The sequence below is a fragment of the Epargyreus clarus genome, unplaced genomic scaffold (assembly GCF_041222505.1).
Source record: "Epargyreus clarus isolate Ecla_fem2 unplaced genomic scaffold, WU_Ecla_fem_2.2 ptg000008l, whole genome shotgun sequence".
In the NCBI taxonomy this organism is placed as follows: domain Eukaryota; kingdom Metazoa; phylum Arthropoda; class Insecta; order Lepidoptera; family Hesperiidae; genus Epargyreus; species Epargyreus clarus.
In genome coordinates, this window is record NW_027332216.1 from 4,425,499 (window position 1) to 4,452,277 (window position 26,779).

General features: G+C 33.7%; 2 protein-coding genes across 5 annotated transcripts in view; one reads left to right on the forward strand and one right to left on the reverse strand.

The window, feature by feature from the left end:
- LOC140744208 (prostaglandin reductase 1-like) overlaps nucleotides 1–26,779 on the reverse strand; it is a 315,424-nt gene that overhangs the window by 131,993 nt on the left and 156,652 nt on the right. The window lies entirely within an intron of this gene.
- The window catches only part of LOC140744206 (uncharacterized), a 150,616-nt gene that overhangs the window by 71,677 nt on the left and 52,160 nt on the right, over nucleotides 1–26,779 (forward strand). For 2 of the 4 annotated variants that reach the window (XM_073075709.1, XM_073075711.1), the window contains exon 1: nucleotides 7,360–7,534. The exons of 1 other annotated variant lie outside the window; for it this stretch is intronic. The gene's annotated coding sequence lies outside the window, so the exon portion shown is untranslated. Of the gene's footprint in view, nucleotides 1–7,359; nucleotides 7,638–26,779 lie in introns of those variants that run through there. One more of the 4 variants, XM_073075710.1, reaches the window with a different exon arrangement.

Sequence of the window (26,779 nt, forward strand, 5' to 3'; positions counted from 1 at the left end):
TCCCTATTTCTGTTTTAGCCTGTTTCTGTTTTATCCTATTGCCAGCTTAATAATAGTGTTAAATACTGTTGCTTTGAAGGGTATATGGGGCAAAGATTTACGAGGCGTTCCAAGTTCCAACGTAGTCCTGAGGAATAGGAACACATCTGTGACCCACTGTAGGTAGCACGATAGTTGAATTTAAGATTAATTAAACAACCTTATAGATTAATTAAATGGGCACCAATGAACTATTACTACTTTCAATTTATGTCATTTCAAATTCATGAATAAATATCTTTCACATTTACTACATTTGTGTGTGTTTATCACCGCCATATTTTCAAAATTCAAATGACGTAGTTATTTAGGCGTATATAAGGTAGCGATGCATTTGTGACAATGTAAAGTAACCTAAACCTATTTGAAAATTACAGTTCTATTACACAAATTAAGTATCATTTGAATTTTAATGCATTCGATATACAATTTTCAAGAATTATTTTATCACAAACATATTTATTGTTGTTATGCGAATTTAAATATCCAATTGCTTTTAACTATTGTCCATCTGTCGGTTCAGAAACTCAAATAGCATACAAAATTCGCAAGCGAGTAGTCTTTGGTCTCACTAACAGCGAGTAACTAATAAGCTTCACTTAAGCCTAAACCTGTTTAGATCATAAAATTCAAAGGTGGTAGAACAAGTGTTGTAAGAGAGGTAACATCGCCAGACCTATTGCTATCACTATCTATTTGCTTGAAACATTCTTGTGTTTCCGTGCAAGTATTTTGATGCCAACCGTATTACATATAAGCCACTATTTTATTTCTCCGAATGGCAAAGCAACTAAGATCCGTTTTAAATGGGACCCCGTTCTATATGGAGTTGGTTACATTAGCATCCACCACCACCACCACCACCACCACTTACCACCGGGTGAATTATATTCTTGTTTGCTAATTAAGTTTAATTTTAAGTTTCAATTACGTCGTTGGAGTTTTTAAGGCGATAAAATGTTTTATTATAATTAGATATTATTATCGCTAATTCAATCTTATAAAAAACTCTTTCTTGCTTCACTTGTTCCCCTTCCATTATTCTTCAATTAGCTCTTTTAGAAGCACAAAAAAAAACGACAATTTTAATTGACACCATCGATAGCATGGATAGTAAATGAAGTGTCCGTGTTGTATCAATCGTGAATGATGAATCATCATTTATGCAAAGCGAAATAGGTTTAGCGTGAACATAAAACAATGAAAAATGACATATGCATCATTTTTACAGAAGAGCGACGCATAACTAAGTCTTTAAGAGTTTACGAGAAAGGCTTTGTTATCGCAAATAGGAGTATTGTTTTATTTGGCTCTGATTATAGGTACAATATTATTGATACTTAATAACAGATGAACTACATTACGATTAGTTGTTATAATTACTACAAAAAAATTACAAGTGTACAAGAAGTTACAAGTTAACGTTTATTAATAGTATGAGATTAGCGTTTTTTTCATCGAATTTCGTCCCTAATCGTTTATCCATTAGCCATGTGACAAGGGCAACTGCTGCGGAATAATAGCCGAAACTGGCTAGTTTGTTTGCTGTTACTTATTCTCTAGCGATGATAACGCTTATCGTTCATCCTTTACCAGTGAAACAGATGATACCACTACGGAACAATCGCAGAGAACGCCTCGTTAGTTTGTTTTTATTTATTATCTAACGATAATATCGCTCATCGTTTATCCTCTAGCAATGAAACAGATGATAACCTCTACGGAAAAATGACAGAAAACGCCTAGTTTCTTCCTTTTAATCATTCTCTAGCGATGATATCGCTTATCGTTAATCTCTTAGTAGTGAAACACATAGTACTCGCCACGGGACAATCGCAGAGAACTGACTTTGTTTGCTTTGACCTTTTGATTGAGTCAGAGTTGGTCAGGCGTCGCTTTAGGGCTCTCTTTTTTAGCGAATTTTAACTCTTTCATCTGTTGGACGTCTTTAGAATGTATTCACTTTAGTGCTATGAGCTTCGGGCGCTGAAAAGATTAATCTGCCAAGAAATGTAAACCGAAGCGTACTTTAAAGTGTATTATAATAAAAATAAAATGTAAAGCGGCTTAAGCGAGCCGCCTACAACTTGATTTTTATAAATGACTTAAATGTAAACGGGAAAATGGCGTCGTTGTGTGTATAGGAATGCGTACAATACATACATGTGTCTACTTTACAATATGGTGGTAGACCTTTTGTGATTAACTCCTATTTCTACCTAATGACAGCAGTCTTAAGTGCTGGTATGTTTTGGTGTGGTCTGGGGGACATTTTTGTCTACGGCGTTCCAACTTAGTCCTCAGTTACAGATCTCAGGTAGAACACCTAATCTTTTCTCTTTTTTTATAATATAGGAGTAGCAGACGAGCATGCAGTCCACCTGATGGTAAGTGGCTACCGCCCCCCATGGACATCTGTAACCAACCCCAGATAGGATTAAATATTCCTACCTGAGGTCAGCCACAGATGGGCCGCTACCCCTGAGGACTAAGCTGGAACGCCTCGGAAAAGTATATCTCCCTTACCACACCCTCCAAAACGGAACACACCAGCGCCTAACACTGCTGTTTTTTTAAGCAAAAATAGGTGTGGCGGTGGTGCCGCCGGAGTCGAACCACAAAGAGTTAAAACTGTAGCGTTGCTGCGTTCTGGTATGGAGGATTTGGTAAGGCGAATACACTTGCAAGAGGAGTTCCAACTTAGTTACTAGTACTTAGTTTTCAGGAGTAACAATGCATCTGTGGCCGAAGTTAAGTAGAACCCCAGTCCAATTTGAAATTGAGGAATTGATTACAATTAATTAACTCCTGTTCAAGATTTAACTTCAATAGATAATAATTATTAAACAATTTTGGTATGGTATGGCTTAATAAGACAATTATGGTAAAAATAAAACTACACTCCTAAAATGTGTCAATCTCACAATTTAAAAGTATGTAATGACATCTCGCATCCATCAAGCTGTTTGAGCTTACCAAAGAATGATACATACATACATATATACGGTCAAAAAACATTACCCTCCGCCGTAGCGTTAAAACCATATCAAGTATCTTTGAAACTTATATCTTATTACGAGTATGTAAGCAAAACCCTTAAGACTTAGGTAGAAAAAGAGCAACAAGTAGTTAAACTACTTTGTCTATTAAACGAAAGGACAGGATCTGCGTGGCAGCGGTCACCATACCGGTCTGCGCGCAGACCGCGCAGACAGATACGCGCAGAGGATCCCGGGTTCGATCCCCGGCCAGGCACCTAAATGATGAATTTAAGTTTCTATACTGGGTCTGGGTATTTGTGTCTTTGTCTCTGTGTGTGTCCATAAAACCCACGATACAGAGAATCCTAGTGTGGTGCTGTGAGTGTTAGTGTAGAAACTATTAACATACCTGTTACACTGTCCGGCATCTCTATAAACGTACCAGTATTAACCTTTACAATGCCTGGGGTTTAATTAATATGATCAATTAATCATATTGCACAAATAATTAGGATGCCATGTAAAATCTCATTAAAACTTCCGTGATAAATGGACAGCCGATTTATTTGAAAATTAATCTTGTGCGATTAATTATACTGAATACAAATTATTCATATTTAAATTAAGTTTTAACTTTCATTTTAAACTCTGGTTAAATGAACAAATAAAATGAATAACATTATTCATTCGAATTGATTCTGAATTCTCATCATTTCTGTCCCACTGCTGGACAAAGATCTATACAGTTGTTTACAGATGCCCGTGGTCAGTTCTGACTACCATCAAAGTTCATGCTGATTTGCTAATTAACTGTCTACAAAAACATAATGTTTGTTTGTACTTTGTACTATATTTAAACCTTCAAATAAACCTATCTTATACGTCATCTTACACTTGAGCTTCGCAAATGATCAACCCACGCACGATTCCGACTATTTAAGTTTTAGCTTAATTTCTATATTAGTGTCACTGACATATTTGTAGGTTTTCCACTTCCAACGTAATTCTCAGGGTCATAATATAGTATCGATGACCAAATTCCATGGTCAAAATTGCAATGGGGGAACTTTACATCATCCTTTACTGCAAGGTTCCTTAAAACTTCTTCGAACAATAAAAATATATTTGTAAAGTGCTTCGCTTAACGGCATTTTAATGCTTTTTAGGGTTCCGTACCTGGAAAGGAGAAAACGAAACCCTTATAGGATCACTTTGTTGTCCGTCCATCCGTTCATCCGTCAAGTAAGGATGTTAATCGATCACTGCTACCTCAAAAAATATGCTTGGAAGTTCTTGTTTTTATATCTCTATGTGTGCATATGAGACACACACAATCATAATTAATTAAATCCCAATGTAATAAAAAGCACAACTACAATGAAACACAATACACACATAGATTGTACCAAACTTGAACTACTTAAAAACTCTGATACCTTACTAATGGAAATTTAAGTTGTCTTTGCAAAGTTTGCCACAAGCCTCAACTTCCTCATGCGACATTCACCTCATATTATTTATTTAGTATGGTACACATGCCAAGTTTAATATTAATTTAGTTCCAGTTTTATAAGTTGCATCGGAGCTAAATTTTGAGTAACTTTCCTCTTTTATTTTGGAAATGTTCTTTTATGTGACACTCTAATGATAATAATAATTCAAGGAGTATTTGGAGTCCTATCACCTATAAAGGTGATGAATTTTGATTTATATCATGGTCTGATACAGATAAGAATAACATCACTTGAGTGCCGATATCAAAGAGCACAGTAATGGTCAGTCCATAGTTTATATAATTTAATCATTCTGAAGATATACAGGAGCAATATTCTTCGAATATTAATAAATTAGAAGCCCCTCCTAACGGTCTGTTGCGAGTCCTGCAAGAACAAACTACGTGTAAAGGGTAATCACTATACCTAAACTCATTATTGTACATACAAGAAAATATCAATTGAGTATCATTTTAAAAGAGCCCACTAACGGCCAGTTGATAGTTCTCCGCTGCCAAACGTGGCGTGATATTTGCTCTACCCTACACAAAATAAGCTTAGACAAGAACAATATCACTTGAGTATCAGTTTCAAAGAGCTCACTAACGGCCAGTTGATAGTCGGTCGGTGCCAAGCGTTCCGCGATACTTTTACACCCGATCTTGGCTCCAACTCCGTTTTAAACGCTTCAATATCGCTAGGGCCATTGTCTCGGATATTTGGCATAGTTTTAAGATGCTATGACCCGTGTACCGAGTGTATTAGCCGTGAAATTTATACTGACATTGCGACCAGTGAGTTACAGTACAAGCTGTTAAATTTATTACTTGCATCTTATAGCTCAACTGCAAGAATATCAAGCAAATAATATTTTTGTTTTTACATTTTGGCTGTTTAGTATTGGATACCTTCTCATTTTTTGTGGAACTGAGGCAAGAAACAAGAATTCAGTCACTATTGCTGGCTCTGAGAACTGTCGAAAGCTTCATGTCTACCATAGATCATTCGCAAAGAGCTGTTATAAAAAGTTCACACAACTATGAGATGTTTATGCAAAATTATGAAGAGTCGTTGATAATATTGGACGTAGTTATGCAAAATAGATCCAACCACAAAAACTAGCTTTTGAGTAAATAGGTTATTAGTAAAAGTAAATTAGTAAAAGTTAAATTGCTTAATTTATTGTTGATATCACTGATATCTGTATATTTCAAAAGAGAAAATGTACCATGCAGCTTGAATATTTTTTGCATATACGAAAGTTGATGTGGAGATGCTATTTGTGATAGTAACTAAAAAAAACGGTTTTTGTGGGTTGGATGCATTTTGCATAACTACGTCCAATTTCAGTCACAATGATACCCGCAATCAATTGGGTGGTTCGAGGTTCAAGTCCCCCAGGCACGCATTCTAATTTTGCAAAGGTTTAGAAATCAATTATCACAAAACATTTGTTAAAGATGTATAAAGTGTTTCAATTCGCACTTGGTCAGCGCTGTGGACTATGGCCTAAACCGTCTCACTTTGCGAGGAGACCCGTGCCCAGCTGTGGGATAAAGGATTCTTGACGACGACCATACATTCACGGGCGTTTTAGCTACCTTACCTATTGAATCGCTTCCAAAATACTCTAAAAATAATAAATCTTACGTTATTCATCCTTCCAAAAAAAATAGAAGTAAATCTTCGCAAGGTTGAGATACCTTGCGAAGATAAAACCTGTTCTCCATAAATGGAACGGAGACAACTGCGTCAGTTTATGCGTATTGAAATGCTTAATTGGATCTACGTTGAGTTTAATGAGGTTTATAGCGTATTATATTGCTGCTCTGAATATATCTTAATGTCTCGATATTAAATTTTAAGTGTTCAGGTTCCGTTTATAACATAAGGATGGGGTTATCTTACCCTTCCATGAGGGGTAAGGAATTCTGCAGAGGCAGAAGGCAGTTCTGTATATCTGACAAATTTCGGATCCACTCAACAATTCTGGCATTCTCTTGATATTTTCCATTACATTAAGATGAAAGCATTGTTAAATTCAATATTTCGAATGGCTTTGGAACAAAACAGAGCAGGGGTTAAATCGTCAAGTATTATATTTTTAACATAAAAGCTACTATGAAGTGTGGTAGTGATGGCCCTGATTTTGAACCGTTAATTACCACTTTATATTGTTACGTTAATAAAATCACTGACCGATTTTATAAAACATAGATTATGCAGATTAGTCATTATCGTGAAATAGATGTAAAAAATTCGTGACTGTTACGAAAGATTTTTATTGGTCAGCCCTATAATAACCCGACATTTGTGCCCGCTAATACCTGCACCGTTCGTGAAGCAAATTACACATATTTCCGGAATACTGCCCCTAATGATTGCCACAAGGCATTTTATCAACTTAAAGCAAGAACTGAAAATTTCTCAACACCAACGAACATGTGAATAGCATACAATTTGCATGTTTAGGTCTTGTCGACTATTAAATTACGATTAAATTATGTTCCAACTTAAAGTTCTCAACTAAGTTGTAAATCGTTTTACGATCCACTTTTCAATTTAACGGATCATCTCGTATCGACACGCCGAAGTCCCACGCAAGGGTAGATAATAGCGCCAAGGTCAAACGGAACGACCCAAATGCGAAACAATCGAAACTTGCGTGTCGGGCCGCTTGCCGTCCTGTCGGCTTTCGTCAAAAGTGGTATAAAATATCGGGAGTTATTACCGTAAACGGACGTGCAAAATCAGCGGGGGCGACTATTCATGTGGCGTGCAGTTCGATCGTGGCGAAGCAAGGCGCTGAGGAAACGTCAGAAAAATCGAATTTCCATGTCGGCAGTCGAGGCTGAGGCGGCGCGGCGCGAGCACCGCGCACAGAGCGCCCGCGCGCGCTCGACCGCCCAGTGCACCACGCGACCGACGACGAACAACTTTCTACAAAACAAATGCACGCGCCTCAAACTTCAAACTCAGTGCTCAGTTTTTTTAAACGTGACGACTGCCATACTACACATGGTGGGTTAATTAGGATTATGGGTTTGGCAACGACCGTCCCGGTCGCGGGTCAGTTTGTCGCCCGACCACATAAATTCGTGCTCGTTGCTTTCTTTATTAAAAGGTGACGTCAGTATAGCGGTAAATAATTTGAAAGTGTTTAACATGGTTCGGTGTCGAAAAAGTTTGGCGAAAGTTGCATTGTCTCGCAGTTGTTAATTTCTAATGTGCTGTTGGAAAACTTATTTGTAAAGTGTTACGATTATCAAACTGCGGCATTATGTCTGTTTGTGACACGGTAATGTTTGCCGTTTGGGTATTATTGATTAAATTTTATGTTTAAGTACTTAGTATAAGTTGAAAGTTTGAAAGGAGATCAAACTTGTTATTTCAAACGTGAAAAACTACGAGTCGTTTTGGATTTCAAAATATTACATTTTGAATAAATCTAGGTATGTATAAAGTGTTCAAATACGTCGCACAACATCGTTCAAAACATGCACAAAATATTTATATACACTAGTAGAAAAATAACAAAAAGCATCAGTATTTATTTCTTTAAAACTTGAATATAAAATGTAGTCATATTTTCATACGACTAGATTTCCAATCCAATATTTATAACGTTCAACAAAAGTATTTTATTTTTCCCTTACTATTTACCTACGAATCAATATTATCCATTAAAGCATAATTCTTACAAATATGAATATTTGATCCGATAATTTGTTTATATTTAATGTTAAGTACAAAGAAACTTAGTGCCAAGTAATGTAGATCCGTCAAAACCGAACATTTTTCGTTTGACCTTTATGGGGTTGAAATTCTACTTATGACCTTTATTATAGGTTTGTTAGTTTTTTTACTAGCGACAAATCGTTACTTAGTTTTGTATAATTTCTTTTCTTTACCTTTTAAATTGGTTGTAAGTGTGAGAAATGTGAAAAAGAAGTTCATTGCTCGATTCATGGCTCTTATAAATATAGCATTTAATCATAATTAAATATAATTTGCAGTGGAATAAACGTAAAACAAAATAACTAAGTAATTTAAACGTTTCTTATCAAGTGTGGAATGAAAGAGATGAAATATATAGAGATCTAGAGCGGAAATTGTATAGAATTTCAGACAAAACCTTTCCATACAGCTTTTCACTGATACTACCTTTGATCCAAAGCTCCCATAATAATATTTCAGAACAACTTATTACCATTTGGTGATAAGTCGTGGATAACACTTTTCCTCTCGATATCTAGTAAAGTTGAGTAAGTTTGTTTTGAACCACCGATTTGATATGTTACAGTGTCAATATGATACATTCTACATATTAAATGTTTCTTAAGTGGTTTAATGTCGATACTTAAAATATTTTTTCCAATAGTAAAAGTCGAACAAAATAGCGTCTTTAAAAAAACAGAACAACAAAATGCTGTACTTGAAAATGTGTTCATTATATTTTTAATAACTATTCTGGAATACACCGATTAAGGACAAGTGGCCATCGTCCCTATTTTACTTTTGTAATTTTAAGAAAATCAGTTTATTTGAATACTTTATTTATTTATGATTAATACCTTTTAGCCAAGTTTAGGTACGTATCTTAAATTCAATGAGAACATACATACATTAAGGGTAGGTAGCCTCTAAAACATTCAAAACCTAAGGGTAGAGCCAATGTATTACACTTATTAATGATTCTTGCAGCTATATTGCCTACATTAAACCACAAACGTACCTAGTTTAGCTTTTTGTTAAACTTAAAAAATCCTTTAATGTTTGCTTGTGAAACAAAGTTTAATTAGGTATTTGTATACAATCGCGATTCGAATGCCAGCCAATTAATTAGTTTGTTTTAATTATAGTACCTAATATCTATTGAAGGAAAATGAGGTATGTACTTTCTTACAATAATCGTTTCACAATATGGTGATGTTTAGGTTATTATTTATAATTATCACTATTTAAAAACAAAAAATATTTTTTACAAAGTGTAAATTATTTTTATCGTGCTTTGTTTAAATATAAAACGCACCATCTGATTATAATTAATAATTTTCAATATTGTACAAGTTATCATCAAAACATATTCCATCATCTTAAGCTGAACTATGTCTCAGTTGTGTAAAAGATTAATAAAACTATAGCACATAAATACATCAAAAATAATCCCAATAAATAAATTATTCTAATTTATTCTGTTTGCGGGTGAAATTATTTTTCCGCGGTAAATATTAATACGAGATCTTTTCCCGGTCGCGGTAATGAGCGGATTGCACACTCCACAATACTCCACGATATGCACCGATATGGCGTGAAAATAAATATTATTGAAATAAATTTATTTCAACAAAAACGTGCTTATTTAAGTGATTAATATTTTATGAAATGGCTTCGAGTGATATTCATATGGATAATACTTCATGCTTCGATGCGCTAGGCTAGGATGTAGACATTAGATCTTATGATTTCACTACTGAAATTCACTTTGTTGGAAAGATTCCTAATAATTCATAGATAGTCCTCGTAAGTAATTAAACTGTTACAGTATTTGCTACAGCGTTTATAACTTGAGATATGAGTTATACTCTATATGAGGTCTGAGAAAAATATACTAATCTGTATTATATTTAGTTTTAGTTATTATACTAACTGACCCGGCAAACGTTGTGTTGCCATATAAATAAAAAATGGTAAGGGTGAACAACCCTTATCACTTCAGGTATGAAAAATAGATAGTAGCCAATTCCCAGACCTACTGAATATGCATACAAAATTTCTTGAAAATCGGTAAAGCCGTTTCGGTGGAATACGGTAACTAACGTTGTGACACGAGAATTATATATTAACTTATTACAATATCAACTAATACCAAAATGTTACATAGCGGTTTTACTAATTGGAAGATATTTCTATCGACTATCGATATTAGCGAACCCTACAGAAATTCAATAAATGCCTACAGAAGGCTTACATGGAAAAACGATAGTATAAACTATTCATAACTGGAAAGGACTTTTGCCTTCTGAAGTGGCATTTAAAGTCATATGCATGCCCTACTTTTCGTTGAATAGGCTTTAGTTTGTTACAATACACGAGCAAACTTTAAGTTGCAATATTGCCTTCACAATAGTATGGAATAATTGTTGAATTACTGTTCGAATAACTTTTCGTCTATCTCTCGTATGATGTCAGTAGCACAATTAAATGTAATAAAGTAATCTATATTAAAATTGTATCTTCTGAAAAATTATAAATTACCATCATTGACAAGTGTAACGTAAACTAAGGTATCATAAATGGCGGGAAAATAGGATGACTGAAATTACGGGCTAATTTGTTCATATGTTTCTTTAATGATGACTACATGTACTTACCTTACCTATATTTTCTTAAAAATACATTTTCAACCATTATTGTCTCATTACTGGTCATGGCTTTCCTCTTAGAGAAGGAGCGAATTGGTAGATTTCGCACATATTTAGGTTTCCTCACGATGTTTTCTTTCATCTTCATATCAAGTATTAATTAATATAGAGCTTTAAGACTATATTAATATTAATTCATCGTTCAATAATTCATAACTCATTATTGAACACAATGTATGATATTAATCCTTTAATAATCCATTTATCCAAATCAATCCACATTCACATTAGCAAAACAGATAACATAAAATAACACATTAAAATATATGCTACCATTCTCATTAATTAATATCGAAATATTATTACAGTAAACATGAAATTAGCATGAACGCGCTGATAACAATGTTTTGTGCGCTTATATAAGTATTAATTTTCAATGTTACTATAATAAGCAGCGGAATGTAAAACCACAATGAAAATCCATTGAGTAGCAGGTTTTAAATAACAAAATGTTGCGATTTATATAATTATACAAACTTCCCCACGCGAATTTGCTTGTGAGTTGTCATGAGCAATAGTTATAAATTTTTATACTAGAACGCGAGATATTTTTGAGGTATTTAGCCTTCTAGCTTGACGTCAAAGTCACACCTATTTATATTAGGCTGTAATTTTAAATTTCGACTCGTACGGACAAGTTTGCATAAACATACATTTTTTCTATTTTCGTATTGTATAACTAAACGTAGTAAAAATCGCAATTACTTTTGAGCAAAGATTTTCAGCTGTATGATACCAAGAGGACCTTTTTTTTTGTTGACGAGGGGGAAACTTTCAAAAGGTACCCGACGCCGTGGGAGTGACGCCGGGTTATGTGGGATTATTACCGCACTAAAACCCCCCGGTGGCCGTCCTCAGCGTTTGGTGGAGAACTCCGGGATCTCCGACGGAACACAACCGGTGTCCTCCTAACGTGATGCCCTTCTATCGGGCTCTACCCTGGGGGGAGCAATTTACGCTCCTCTCACATCCCCTGGTGATTACAGCGATATGCGACCACACAAACCGCTGTCCTTCCCGGGGTCGCTTGCTGGATGGTTTGAGCTCCCACTCTTGCCGCCCGCAACCCCGGAAATACCAAAAGGACTTAGCAAAACATTTTCATCCACTGTTTATTACCATCTGGTAATAAGTCATTCTGAAATGTTTTTCAAATGTCAATAAATCCGATATGATGTAACTATGAAGCGGGTTGACGGTTTTTGAATGGAAATTTTGACAATGTTCTAGAGATCTATGATTAATTTCTTTGCTATCAAAACTTATCAAAAGTAAAAAAGAGGCAATTAAATTATATTTATGTCAAACTATAATTACTAGTAGTGCCCGCAGCTGCACTTGCGTTAAAAAATAACATGACATACTGAAAATTTGTACTTTAATTGAAATGACAGTGGCTTCATCTGTCGAAAATTGGTCGTACCAAGTCAAAAACCTTCGTGGGCTCATGCACAACAACTTTGCTGGAGATCATCACATGATCAAATGCATAGTTTACGATTCTATAAACGACATACAGCCAAACATTCATTTTTATAAATATAGATGTTCCCGTAAATATAATACAATATTACTGAAAACATTAGATAATTTTCGGCATTTTGATATTCCCACAAATAAATTTTGAGGGAAAATATTGTATTTCCCATTTACAGTAAATATTTTATAATCCCATTTATTTTAAACGGCTTTATGCAATCAAATTATTGAAACAGCAAAGATAAAGTTTCACAGTATTATATTACACTACATGATATTTTTTATTTGGAGTTTATAAAATTGATCTTTCTTTTATAAATGAACTGAATTCTGAAGGCTGATACCCGAGCGTAGGGTTTTTTAATACGGGTGTAGTAGACGAGCATGCAGTCCATCTGATGGTAAGTGGCTACTGGAGCCCATGGACATCAACCCCAGATATGATTAGATTCCTACCCGAGGTCGGCCACGGATGCGCCTCTATTCCTGGAAACTAAACCTCGGAAAAGTATATTTCCCTAATCACACTCTTTAAATCCAGCAGAACACAGCAGTGTTTAATACTGCTTTTTTGAGGCAGAAGTGATAGAAGAAGAAACATACGTGGCGGTGGTGCCACCGGAGTCGATGCAAACAGTTCTCCCTTTAAAGATGTTCAAGTATTAATTGGCAATTAAGATGAAATTAAGCATTAGTAGGAATTATTACAGAAATTAATCCTACATCTTGAGAAGGATTTTTAAAATGTAGAGTTCTGGAACCAGCGCTACTCTACTATATCCTAATATCATTGCAGTTTAATTTTTAATTCCAATACCAGTACTCGTACACGAGTTAAAAACGTATCGTGTTTACATGATAAAAGTATAATCGACTAAACGCCGTAAAATATAGAAATAGATCTTTGTAATGAATGTTAAGAAATAGTATAGAGATTTGGTAAACTTTTAATTTTTTTTGCAATATTTGCAAGATTACAATAATAACTCAATATTGTCATTTAATGAGGTAATAATACTTTACTGTCGTAATTGAAACTAAAGAATCAGTACACGTCGAAAGTTAATGGATGTAACATGAATTTAAACTAAACTAGGAAAGTTCGTGAAGGGAAAACTGTTGTTCATAATGAACGCGTGGAAACTGGGCTTTGTTTTTAATTAAAAACAAATAAGTTTTGTTGAGCGATCTACCCCTACTACATCCAAATCAATTTATAACTTAAAACTACGATCAGGGTACAGATACACAACTTCCGTTGCATATACTCCTAAATAGTTAAAAATAAAATATTATAAACTTTTGAAGTGTCTATAAATTATTCTAGTAATCAGTTTTTATAAAGATGGTACAGCCAGTGTTTGACCGGTAGGTATTACTATAACCATTTCTAACATGAAACAGTTATTGCGCGAAGAGTGTGAATGCTGGCTGACTTACATATTGAGGTATCTTAGTCATCAAAAATTGACAACACAATAGGCTTACCATTAGGAGGACTGGAAGTTCGTTTGCTTATAACAAAAAGTATTCTTCGAAATATAAATATAATTTATGATTTCGTAACTGTACAAGTATGAAACGTAAGTACGTATTTCTACCTAATAACAGCAGTGTTAGGCGCTACTGTGTTCCGGTTTGAAGGGTGTGGTAAGGGAGACAGACTTTTCCGAGGCGTTCCAGCTTAGTCCTCAGGGGTAGCGGCGCATCTGTGGCCGACCTCAGGTAGGAATACATAATCCTATCTGGGGTTGATTACAGATGTCCATGGGCGGCAGTAGCCACTTACCATCAGGTGGACTGCATGCTCGTCTGCTACTCCTAAATTATAAAAAAAAACGTAATTATGTCTAGCAATATAAAGCACAAAAGCTTCACATATTTTCTTGTGGCGTGTAAATTAACATTTTAAGCATGCATTTAAATAACTTCACGTATTAATTCTGAGTTACACACAAGTTTATCAATAAACTCGTTACTTATATCGCATGTAGGATTAATGTCACTTATTCGTGTCATAAGTTTCAACGATCATAGTATACGGCAATTTATTAACTGGCGTCGTACCTATTGATAACATCACGTCCATTCTATCTAATTTTAGAACCTTTATCTTGAATGCAATAACAATTACTACTGAATTACTAAAATAGAAGTTGATATTGATTGATTTTTTGGAATAAAAATTAGAAAACGGGCATGCAATCTACCCTATGGTAAGCAATAACTGCCTCCCGTAACTGTGAACAACCTTACATAGGATTGAATTCTACCTCAATTTCAACAGATATGCGATGCTACCTCTAAAGACAAAGTTGGCATACCTAAACAAGTATCTCTCCCTTATCCATAACCTTCAAACCAGAACATTTACATTTCTATTATAGGGCAGAAATAGTGGAGGCGCCTCCGCACTAGAGCTACAAAGGGTTTAAGACTTATAAACACGAAGGGTTTTCTATCTTATTATGTAAGGGCATTTTAAAGTTAATAAACGTCTACGTAAATATTTAAAAGTTCGCCCTGAAAGCTTTCATGATATGTCAGAGGTTACAAACGTTTTTTTTTTTACGACATATTTGTGATATGTAACACAACAGTAATATTATTGTAGATAATGAATTTGGATTTTATTATTGTGAATATTGTAAATATAGTTAAATATACATTATTATTTTAAAAAGAGACATTATTTAAAAAAGAGAGGCTTGTGGTACCTGTTGGTGATTAAACTACATTTATTAAGACAAACGTCCGAGAATTTATAAATAGTCTATTTCAGGAATAATAACATCTAGACACACGGCTGTACGTCCACCAAATTCATTAGGGATGCAACTTTACATTTGATTCTTATACACATAGTCCAACAATAAAACTTGTTGTTGAATAGTGCCCTAATCATTCCGATCTGACACGCTGCAACCCGGAACTCTCCGAGTTTGAATCTCGGTAAGGAAAATATATAAACTTTGGATTTAGATTTCTGTTATTATCATATGCCATTAAAATAATGAATTTAATTTTGAAAATGAATTCTTATTTTGCAAATCACAACATAAAGAACTAAAATTGGACGAGTTACTAACATTGGGCTCGCATTACTAACTTATAGTTTTAGCTAGTCAGAAATAGCCCGTGTATATTGTTCTTAAAATAAATTCTCGTGGACCATCTTGCCTGCCCTCGACGGTTGAAAGGTCGTGTGGCTTAAGTAATTTTTGTCCCCTATTTGCTTCACAAGCGAATAATACGTAGACGTCATAAGGCTCTATCAAGATTGAATTTGGGTCGATTAACGGTTTTAAAGCGGGATTACTGTAAGGATATATAGGGTAAATATTTCTAATGGGCCAAATCCGAAACTGTAAGGAATAGCGAAAAATGCTTAAAAGAGATACGAGGTCGATTTTGATAAAAACTAAAACTGCATCATTCGTTTTTTATGTTTTTCGCTAGACGAGACTAGAAAGAGTTCATTTTGAAAAAAAACACACCTTGTATTATTTCACCTCCGGATAGTGTCGCATAAAGATCGAATTCTAGGAAGTAATGATGAATGAAAAACATATGACAACTTTATGTCCTGCTGGGTACGGTCCTCTGAAACTGAGATATCGCTAGAGCGTCCATCACCACAACGCTCTAATACGTATTAGTAGAGGAAGCCAGAGATTAGAGACCATTTGTATTGGATGTGCCTAGCCGTTCTAAGGGTTTCATAGGATTTTACCGACTGCTGTGCTATTATAATCGCGACCGATGGCTCAAAGTGTGTTTTGAAGTATGAACTGTCGTAAAAAATTTTGTTACTATAGTCTGATTCATAATTAGGTGTCCAAAATGTAAACAAAGAAATGTCACTCTCAAAATTAACAAGAAACAAAAACTTTAACAAACTCAACGAAAAACGAAATCTTTAACAAATATACACAATTTAACAAACGTATTATGTAAACGAGAAAACATTCGAGTTCGATCACAATCACGAAAATGAATAATATCAGCTACCAAACTTAAAAATGACGGCACAAGAAATGTTTTGGATTCCGATTGTGTTACCATTACCATTACCATTTAAATTTTCTACCCTAAACTTTGTTTTTTATTATTATTACTGTATGGAAGGAAATTGATGTGATATAAATATTAGAAAATGTGAATTAATCTTAATTTATTTAGATTATAATTTTATTATTGTTGTATTACTTTAATATCGATAAAAATAAGAAACTACCATTTGAAACATATTTTCTTGATAGGTCAACACCTTTGTTTACATTTTGGACACTTAATTCTGAATCAGACTATAGTGATCACCTATCCTATTCTAGACCGCGTCAGACATTGTCTAACTTTGTAAATCAGTTGAGATTCACACAAGACGCGAAGCAAATATCATATAGTGTAGTATAGTATAGTCAGATTAAAAAAAAATGTCTAAGTCTTTCAAATTGATGTATATAAAATTAATTTTCGTAAAACGTTATCCTACAGAACACCACGGAGTATACAATATACATTCATTAATATATAATTGACATATATACGTCAAACGTGTATTTTTTTATAATATAGGAGTAGCAGACGAGCATTTAGTTCACCTGATGGTAAGTGGCTACTGCCGCCCATGGACATCTGTAATCAACCCCAGATAGGATTAGATATTCCTACCTGAGGTCGGCCACAGATGCACCGCTACCGCTGAGGACTAAGCTGGAACGCCTCGGAAAAGTTTGTCTCCCTAACCACACCCTTCAAACCGGAACACAGCAGCGCCTAGCACTGCTGTTATTAGGTAGAAATAGGTGTGGCGGTGGTGCTGCCGGAGTCAAACCACAAAGGGTTCTACCACCTTCAATTATATTCTTGTATGTATAATATTCTTGAAACCCATAAATTCAAAGGTATTATAATCTAGAGCTAATTTATCCGCCGTTAATCCGTCACTTACTTCGCAGTAAGCTTTCTTGTAAGATTTTGTTTAGTAATTAACTTAGTCTTCATTTATAATTAACTTACTTTCTCGGATAATAAGCGTTACCGTTTTTAAGAATGAATTTTTCATAAGAAAATTAGGAAGAAAAAAGTGGTAAGAGATTTTTTTAAACTTTCCTTTGCTGTAAAATTGTAATTTTAAAGTATCATTGCTTATTTTTGTCAGCAGATATAAAATATAAAATTTTAGGTTCCATTTTGGAGGTGGTAGACCCCTTTGTGGTTCGACTCCGGCGGCACCACCGCCACAGCTATTTCTGCCTCATAACAGCAGTGTTGAGCGCTGCTGTGTTCTGGTTTGTAGACTGTGGTATGGGAGACATATTCCGAGGCGTTGCAGCGTAGACCTCAGGAGTAGTGGCGCATCTGTGACTGACCTCAGGTAGGAATATCTAATCGTATCTGGGATTGATTAATGATGTCTATGGGCGGTAGAAGCCACTTACCGTCAGGTGGACTGCTTGCTCGTTTGCTAATCCTACATAAAAAAAATAGGGCGTCCGGCAAAACCGACACAGATACGTGCTCGCGTGTTGGTAGTAAATAATAATATGAGGGGTGCATGCGTGCGAGGGCGTTTTGACGGATTGCAATATATTTGTATTCGTTGATTAGGAATTCCCTTGGCTTTAATAATTATTTAATATTTGCATATTCATAAAATTAAGGAATTATTCATTGTCTTCTCTGGATACATCGCCGCCATACATATTCTGGCTAATAACGACAATTAGGCACTGCTGGGTATTGATTTGAAGGATGATAAGAGAGACATTAAGCGAAGCGTTTAAATTAAGTACCTAGGTGTAGTAATCCATCTGTAGTCGACTTCAAATATGACTGCTTCTATCTGGGGTTTATTATAGTCCATGACATGCTGTTATCACTTACCATCAAATGGACCGCACGCTTTTTTGCTACACCTAATTTATAAAAACTTTCTTACAACTCCTATTACATAAAATCCATAGTAACATAAAGTGCATGCATCCACTGTTATTGGTTAAACAAGAATAGATTTGAAAAACCATTCGTGACGCTACACTCGAATCGATCTGCATATTATAGTTTTTAGTGCTAGAGTACCATATTGCGTGTATTTCAGGTTTAAATTCCGCTTTTAAAACCTTCTTTTTTTGGTATTACAATGATTACAATGGCATTTTAGGGGTTTTAGAGTTTTTATCTGGCCTTGTTTGTCTAAATAACATTTTGAAATATATTTTATTTGACTTTATGGTAGGTTAACATCAAAATGGTTAGTACGTTTGTGTTTATATATTATTTGTCCTTATTTTATGACTCATATAACTATCAATCATTATAATATAGATCACAAATTTAAAATTTATAGGATTTCTAAAAAGTTGAGGTCGTTGACCTGTATTTTTATTGTTTGTAAATCCTATAGAAAATGCGCTAAAACTAGACAATACAATTAAAGCGTCAAGTAAGATAGATTAGGAATTATGGAATATGACACTCAAAAATTTTCCTTATTCCGACATTAATGGAAAATCAATTGAAATTCTGTAAACAAAGAAAAACAAAAAATAACTGGTAATCTGTCGACAAAATTTTAATTTACTTACACCATGAAAGGCTCCGACACAAATTACCATAACATTAAATAATAATCTATATTGAATAATTTATGTTATACACAAAAAATATAATTTAAACAAAAAAAGAAATATTAAAATAAATTAATATACATATAAATATATTATATATTATTATATTAATATTAATTTATGTTAAACTATGTTGAATAAATTGATTAAATTAATATTAAATCAATTTTAAGTAGAGTGGCATTAACAAATTCCATGCAGTCTAAATTAGGTGCAATTGCCTTCAACTAGACGGAATACTTAATGTACTCTAGCCGTAAATCTAGGTAGACAGGTGAAATCCTTCATGCATCAATTATTTCACACACTCGACTCTGCATTGACTTGGTATTAGTATTATGTAGTGTTTGTATTAAGTTAAGTAGTTAAGAACTTGTCGAACCAAATAAAATCGGTGTGATTTAAAAAAATATATATAATATATGATTTTAAGGATGATAAAGAAAGTTTGTAAAAACATATTGTACGATAGTAGCACAATTTCAAAGTTATTGTATTTCGCACCATCGTCTATTCCAGTGTTCCGCAAACTTTTTGTGTTCAGGTACATCTAGGAAAACTAAAATTTTTGGAAGTACACCACAAATTAAAAATTAGTTTAAGTAATATTGATCAAGATTTATTGAAACCATAGAATTAGATGAACGAAACAAAACGCCTCGCTCGTGCGCTCGCGTGATTTGTGTAGGTATTTTACTTACCCTTACTTATTAAAATAATTTTATAAGATAACGTTATTTTTCCGCGGCACACCAACTAATGACCACGGTACACCAGTGTGCCACTTTGCGAAACACTGGTCTATTCTACCTATTTCTATGTATGATATAATAGTAGTATTAAGCTGCAATATGATTATGCACTAATATTTGACACTATCATTAAAATAATGTATTATAGCTACAGTAGTATATGGATTAAAAGATACCGATATATGTATCCCTTTATTTTTAACTTATTTAATTTGTTTTAACTTTTTTAATTGGAGTTTGTATTTTAATAGAGCGGTCATAATATTACATACACTTCTAAAAATCAGCGCCCATCGCTTAAGGTTCATGAGATAAAGCATTGTGGTAAGACGGACAACAAAGGGTTGGTAATAGAACCCCGTTTTTACTCTTCAAATACGGAACCCAAAAACGGATTACATCCTAAGTTGATAATAGTAAGTAATATAGTTATGTGCTTGGTTTGCAATTCCCCACAAAAGCGTGTTCGACAGGTGGGGCGGTTGCCAAACTATCATGATTGAATTGGGATCGATTAGCTAGCTAGCTTAGCATCGAACAGAACGCCTATGCCTGCGTCTAGCTCTAAATGCAACCGATTACACAGTGATTAAATGATAAACGAGCTATATGTGAGGGCTCCATGAAGGTTTTAGAAAACGAATTAGCATTTAGGTTTCGGGTCTAACTTTTACAAATTCTTAACATTTTAGTATATAAAATTTGTAATAGAAAATAAGTTGAATGATAATGGAGTAAAGGGAAATTAATATTTTTTATTTCATATAACAGAGCCTATTAAATCTACCTCCATATCTACTAAATAACAGTACTGAGTACTGATGTGTTTCATAGAGAGATTAACTTACGTATTTATACACCCATATTGAACCCTAATCATAACCTTAAAACATAAGTTTTATCACAATCACTCCAGTTGTTTCTATGTGATACCGCAACAAACTACAACGTTGTAAGTATATCACAAAATATAAATATATCTTACATCGAACAACGGAGTCATTTCTTCATATTCCACACCATTACGATGCCAGGGTAGCTATTATAAAGGCATTACACGAATCGAAGTGGCTATGAAATCATTGTTTCGATTTCTGTGTTTGTTATTATTGACATCGACTGAAATGTATTTGATTTTTGGCGTTAGTTCTATAGTGGTGTTAAATATACTGTTAGTATTCTAGTTCTATTTTTATCAGAATATCTTAGCGAGACAGATACGCAATAGGCTCTGGGTTCGATTCCCTGATAGACAGATATCTTAATGATGAATTTAGACTTTAGGTTATAAGTCTAGTAGTTTTTGAATGAATTGGATGATTTTATACGATTTTCCGATGTAAAGATGAGGGTCATGTCATTTATTTAAAATTAGAATATTTCGATTTATAACACAGTATTATATTGTCTAAGGCTGACGGCCTTAGGTCTGATGTGCGTCTGATGATGGGAGACAATAGACACATACCATCAGGTGAACTGCAGTTCGTTGGTTACTTCTATATTATAAAAAAATCAATGAGTTACACTCCGAGAGTGCCGTAAAACCTAATGTTTGAATAGTAATATAATACATAAAAATGAAACTGACACCCATTGACATATTTTTTATGGTAACACCGGATGATACGAGTACCTTAACTTATGCAGTTTGCTTTGCCGTTTTACGAATTTTCGACCAGGTCACGTATCCTGACGCGAGTTTAACATTTTTTACCCATCACAAAAAGTCAACAACGCCGCACGTTTCACTTCAAAAAATACTTTTATATCACGGCGTGCGTAAATGGACGTTTTACGCACGCTTCGCGTGCGCAAAACCCCCATTTCCGACCCCGTAATATAAAATTTTATACAACACGCGGACGAAAAATGTTTTTCTGACTCGTGTGATTGCAGTCCTCGCCTGCGGCTCGGCCTGCAAACTCACACTTGTCAGAAAAAAATTTTTCGTCCTCGTATTGTAATGTACTATTAAATATCAAACATTTTATATCAGTAATAGCTTTAGTCGTGAAGGCAATATGACAAGTCGCATACTGTGTTATCTTATTATGGCTTCATAATATTATATTTTTATTTAAGCGATCGTTAGGATTCCGTTTACAGGCATTTTAAAATCTAGGTTAATCTTGTTAAAGTAATAAACTTATATAGTATTTCTTTGAAGTTATCGGATTACCATTGATGCAGGAGGACTTTTACATACCACTTAAAAACTTAGAAACATGATTCGTATTGTGTAAATATTTGATTTTATAGTTTAAACTCTTTTCTTTAAATTTTCTGTGGGCAATCGTATTGAATTCAACAATTATTTATAACAAAACGTATAATTTTTTTTACTATGAATTTTAAAACAAAAATATTTTATTTTTAATTTCTAGCTGCCATCTTGTAAAACAAGATTCGCTAAGATTCGAAAGACAGTTTGAACGCAAAAAAATCTGTCTATGATTTGAAGTATAGTAAACATATCTTCAGTTATTCATTTATTTCTGCAACTCAATATGACTAACACATTTTGTTTTTGCTAAAAATGAATGAATGAATGAATGATTTTTTTACACTTTATACTAATTGATCACAATTGTCACGAAATCATTGTAGATATTTAATTTGATTTTTTAACAAATTCTTCTAAAAGAAACATAATTTTAATAATCATGATTCTTTAAAAATATATGATTACAATAATAGTTCTAGATTAATGTAATCATAAAACATAGATAGTGTAAAACCTTAAAGCAGAACCGTTTTAGAGTTGCTTCAAGGTGGCTCGCCGACAGCAATAGAAATTCTCGTAATAAAGTGGGGTAACAAAAATGTTTCTGAAAGCACCGCCCCTCGAGCGGGTGCGAAAGAATCTAGCAATTACCCCATGAAGCCGTTTCACGCCGAATGTTACATGTAACTTTCATATTTTCATTCATTCTGTTAGTAAATTTGCAAAAAAACATGATACATGAAATTTAAAAAAATACAATCTTATCAGTGAAATCAAAGAAAAAGATGTTGATTAATGTAAACGATATTTGTATAAATATTGCTATATTATACGTATCTATTATAAATAATTTTGTGTTATATTATATATATATAGACAAAGTGTATATATTGCAGTATCGTCTGTATAGACTGTCACGGGTTATCGTGTATTTTCGTTGGTCGCTGGCAACAGGGGGCAACAATTGACTATGGTCCTCAGCAATCACTGGCGACTGCCTCCCCCGTCGCCACTGGCCATGCGCGACTGAAGCAAACCGTCCCTTTAGAGCACTTAATACTACTACTTATCACTGTCGTAACCAACTTACGTACGAGTAGCTATGGACACACAAACATACACATACAGAAAGTACACTTAAACCCAGACCCAAAAAAGACTCCGGTTGTCCTGGGATTGAACCCAAATTTTAATCTGCATGAACCTATGCCATATCTCATTAAAATGTGTTCCAGCTAGTCATTATTACAGCTTTATTTACCAAATCATTTATACGTAACGAAGCTGATACAATTAAAAATCAAGCAATCAAGAGCATACTTCTGCATATTCAATTTGACGCGATTTAACGAGAAATATTTAATTTATTCCAATGAATTCTATTAGTATTTTCTCTATAGTAAATTATTTATATCTAGTGTAACATATACTTAGTTTTAAGTATTTGTAGCAAATTTCTAAGCTTTGAATTATTTTACATTGAATATTTAAGTGTATCTTAGTCATGATTTTAATTTGGAATATAAAAACTGACTGCTAATACAATAACTTTCAAATTCAGCCTTTCAATCTAGAGACTCAAGTTGAAGTACCTACCCGTCACGCATCTTTGATATTTCGAAATAAAGTGTGTAGTTCAAATTACTAACTAACATACTAGGTACTAACATAGGAAATAAGCATACTGTATTACTAACAAATATGAGTCATCAGACCCTCGAAATAAAAAGTTATTATTATTATTACTATTTGCTTGCTTTAACCTTGAAAGAAGGCATAGTGAAGAAACTTCAATGCCTCTATAATTTACCGCATTAATTTTACCAAGAGGCGTAGGAGAGCTTGGTGGCCTTAGCTACATTTGCGGATCATCTTCTAATCAATAAAATTCTCGTGTCACAGTTTTCGGTGCCATACTCCTCCAAAACGGCTTGACCGATTTTGATGAAATTTTTTGTGCTTATCCGGTATCTATGAGAATCGGCCAACATCTATTTTTCATCCCCCTAAGTGATAAGGGTTGTTCACCCTTAACATTTTTTTATTTATATGGCAACACGACGTTTGTCGGGTCAGCTAGTATGATTATAATTATACTGAGATCTGGATCAAATATCGCACCCCAAAATTATTTGTTTTCATTTTAATTAGAACCATTAACACTATTTAAAATGTCAGTGAATACGCCATTCGGTTAATATAAAAACACTTCACCAAGCGAGTTTGTCAAAATACTTTTAAAAGTATGAGGCGACATTTCCTCTGGAATATTCGCGGAAAATGAATTCGAAGTAAGCTCGGTTTATTTTCAAACTTCAATAGAGGAGCAGCGATGGTATTGAAAGGCTTTGCGGGACTGCTCGGCGATCCCATATTAATATTTCGCGCAGTTACCGTACTACGTAACCTTTTTGAATTTCGCCCGCTTATTGCACATTTTTAATTTTAATATTAAATCAAAACGGAACGCCGCAAGACCTCATTTATGTCGCTTCGAGACCGTATTCATACGCGTTGAATGAGAGCTTTCTTTGATGCTCATTTTGCTCATTCTGTCATAAGTCCCTGTGGGACTAATTGTAACTGGCAAATGATTCTCGTACTGAAAATTGTTTTTGACTTTATGTGATTTTAGATTAATATTATCGCAGAACTGAGATATTTTATCAAGTAATGGCTAACATGATAACTATTTGTTTATTGCCCTATTATTGCTGATATTTCAACCTACTTATATTGATCGTGGTCATGGTTACACTGTTTTGCCATGAGAACGATCCATAAATAAATTAAATCATGAGTACCTGGTACAAATAAAAATGTTTTCACTTTGTTCAAAATGAGAAAAATATATCAAAAATATTAATTGTTTATTTGTAATAACAAACGTTTTATAATTTAAAAAAACGTCATTGAAACGTTGAAACGGATTCATTTGAGATCTCATTTATATCATGAGACTATTCAGAGGCGTTGAGTCAACGCGTAAGTTCTTTAATGTATACTTGCTCAGTCGCCAACGGTTTCTAGGCATAAATTTTTAAGTATGTGGGAGTTTGTAACTATATTATCGATACGAGTATGATTCACATACTTTACATTTTACACAATGGATCAAATAATTCATTTTAATAACTTGTTATTTAATTATTTTGATAATTTATGTAATTACGGTTATACTATTATTTACATGTATGATTTATTAAAATTAGAAAATTCGTCTGCTTTGAAAATAATAGTCCACTTCATTTAACGTTATTATTGCAATTGTGCCAAATGTGAAATGTGCAAAAGTGCAAGTTACACAAAATACAGATTTCTTATTGTGGGGTGACATTAAAACATGTGGATAGATTTTCATGAGGCTCCCACGTATCCATAGATAACTTTATAGGACGTGATAATAATGTGCCTTTTACTTCAAACATCTTAAAATTCTCGTGTCACAATGTTAGTTCCGTACTCCTCCGAAACGGCTTTACCGATTTTCACCAAATTTTATATGCAGATTCAGTAGGCCTGAGAATCGGCTACTATTTTTCATACCCCTAAGTGATAACAGTTGTTCACCCTTATCATTTTTTTATTTATATGGTTATTTACAACGTTTGCCGGGTCAGCTAGTATCTGTCTAAATTTAAAATTCCTACGCGAGGATTCATCTTAAAATAAAGACAGTACGTAAAATTTAAACCCTTATTTAATTATTTACGGACGGAATGGGAGAGACAAGAATTTTTTAAGGTTTTATGAGTTCAGTAATGGGGCGGTTGGCGTTGAATGGAGCTTTTAATCTTTTTTGTGTACTCTCCATTCAGCGGGATTTTAGAGACGTCTTTATGTGGGTCGGATTAAGACGAATACAATTATACAATTTTGTTTAAATATGATCTTCATTACGTATTTTATCATGAATTCAGTAAAATAAGATACCATTTTGTGTAGTTTACAATTGTGTATGTGTTTAACAGTATATATAGAGTCTGACTGAAAGTTATTACTTTTTAAACGTGTAGCATTATGTTGTGCACTGAGAATTAGTTTTTGATACGCGATTTTAGGTACAGACAATTCCTATGTTACAATATTTTTCTGTTTAATATTAGTATATACTGCAATATACCTATAAATGCACTATATTATTATGTCCAAACAAAAGTAAATGATATTAATAACATCGTAAATTATATAAATAACTGTTTGATACTTTCCGAAAATAACGCAATATGAGGTCGGTTAAAAAGAAGAAAGATGTTATATTGTGTACCCATTCTAAATATTCAAAAGAAAGAAGTAAGTAGTCAAAGCATTGAAATATACTAAATACATCAAAGTGATTAATGTATTTCCTTACCTCGGCTCGACGAAGGGCTACGTCGTAGCAAAGTGCTACGACCTTGCTACGACTGCCACAATCTGAGTGATACAAAGTTATCGTTATTAAGTAAAGCAGTATATTTTCAATTATATTTAAATAGATCCTTACTTTCCGAACACTTTTGTTAAAATACAAATAAAATTAAATTGTAGTATATTTGATAAAAATAATTTAACATACAATAAATTAATGTTAATGATCAAAATGTTAAAAGTTACAAATCAAAACGATCTTTAATCATTTTACATAATGAAACAACTACAATTTAAAGCAGATTATTGTAAAGAGTTATTTCAAAAATAGTAAGCCTCAAACTATACTGCACTACACTATCTCGACGGAGATTGAAGTTTAATGGAATAAATGATCAAAA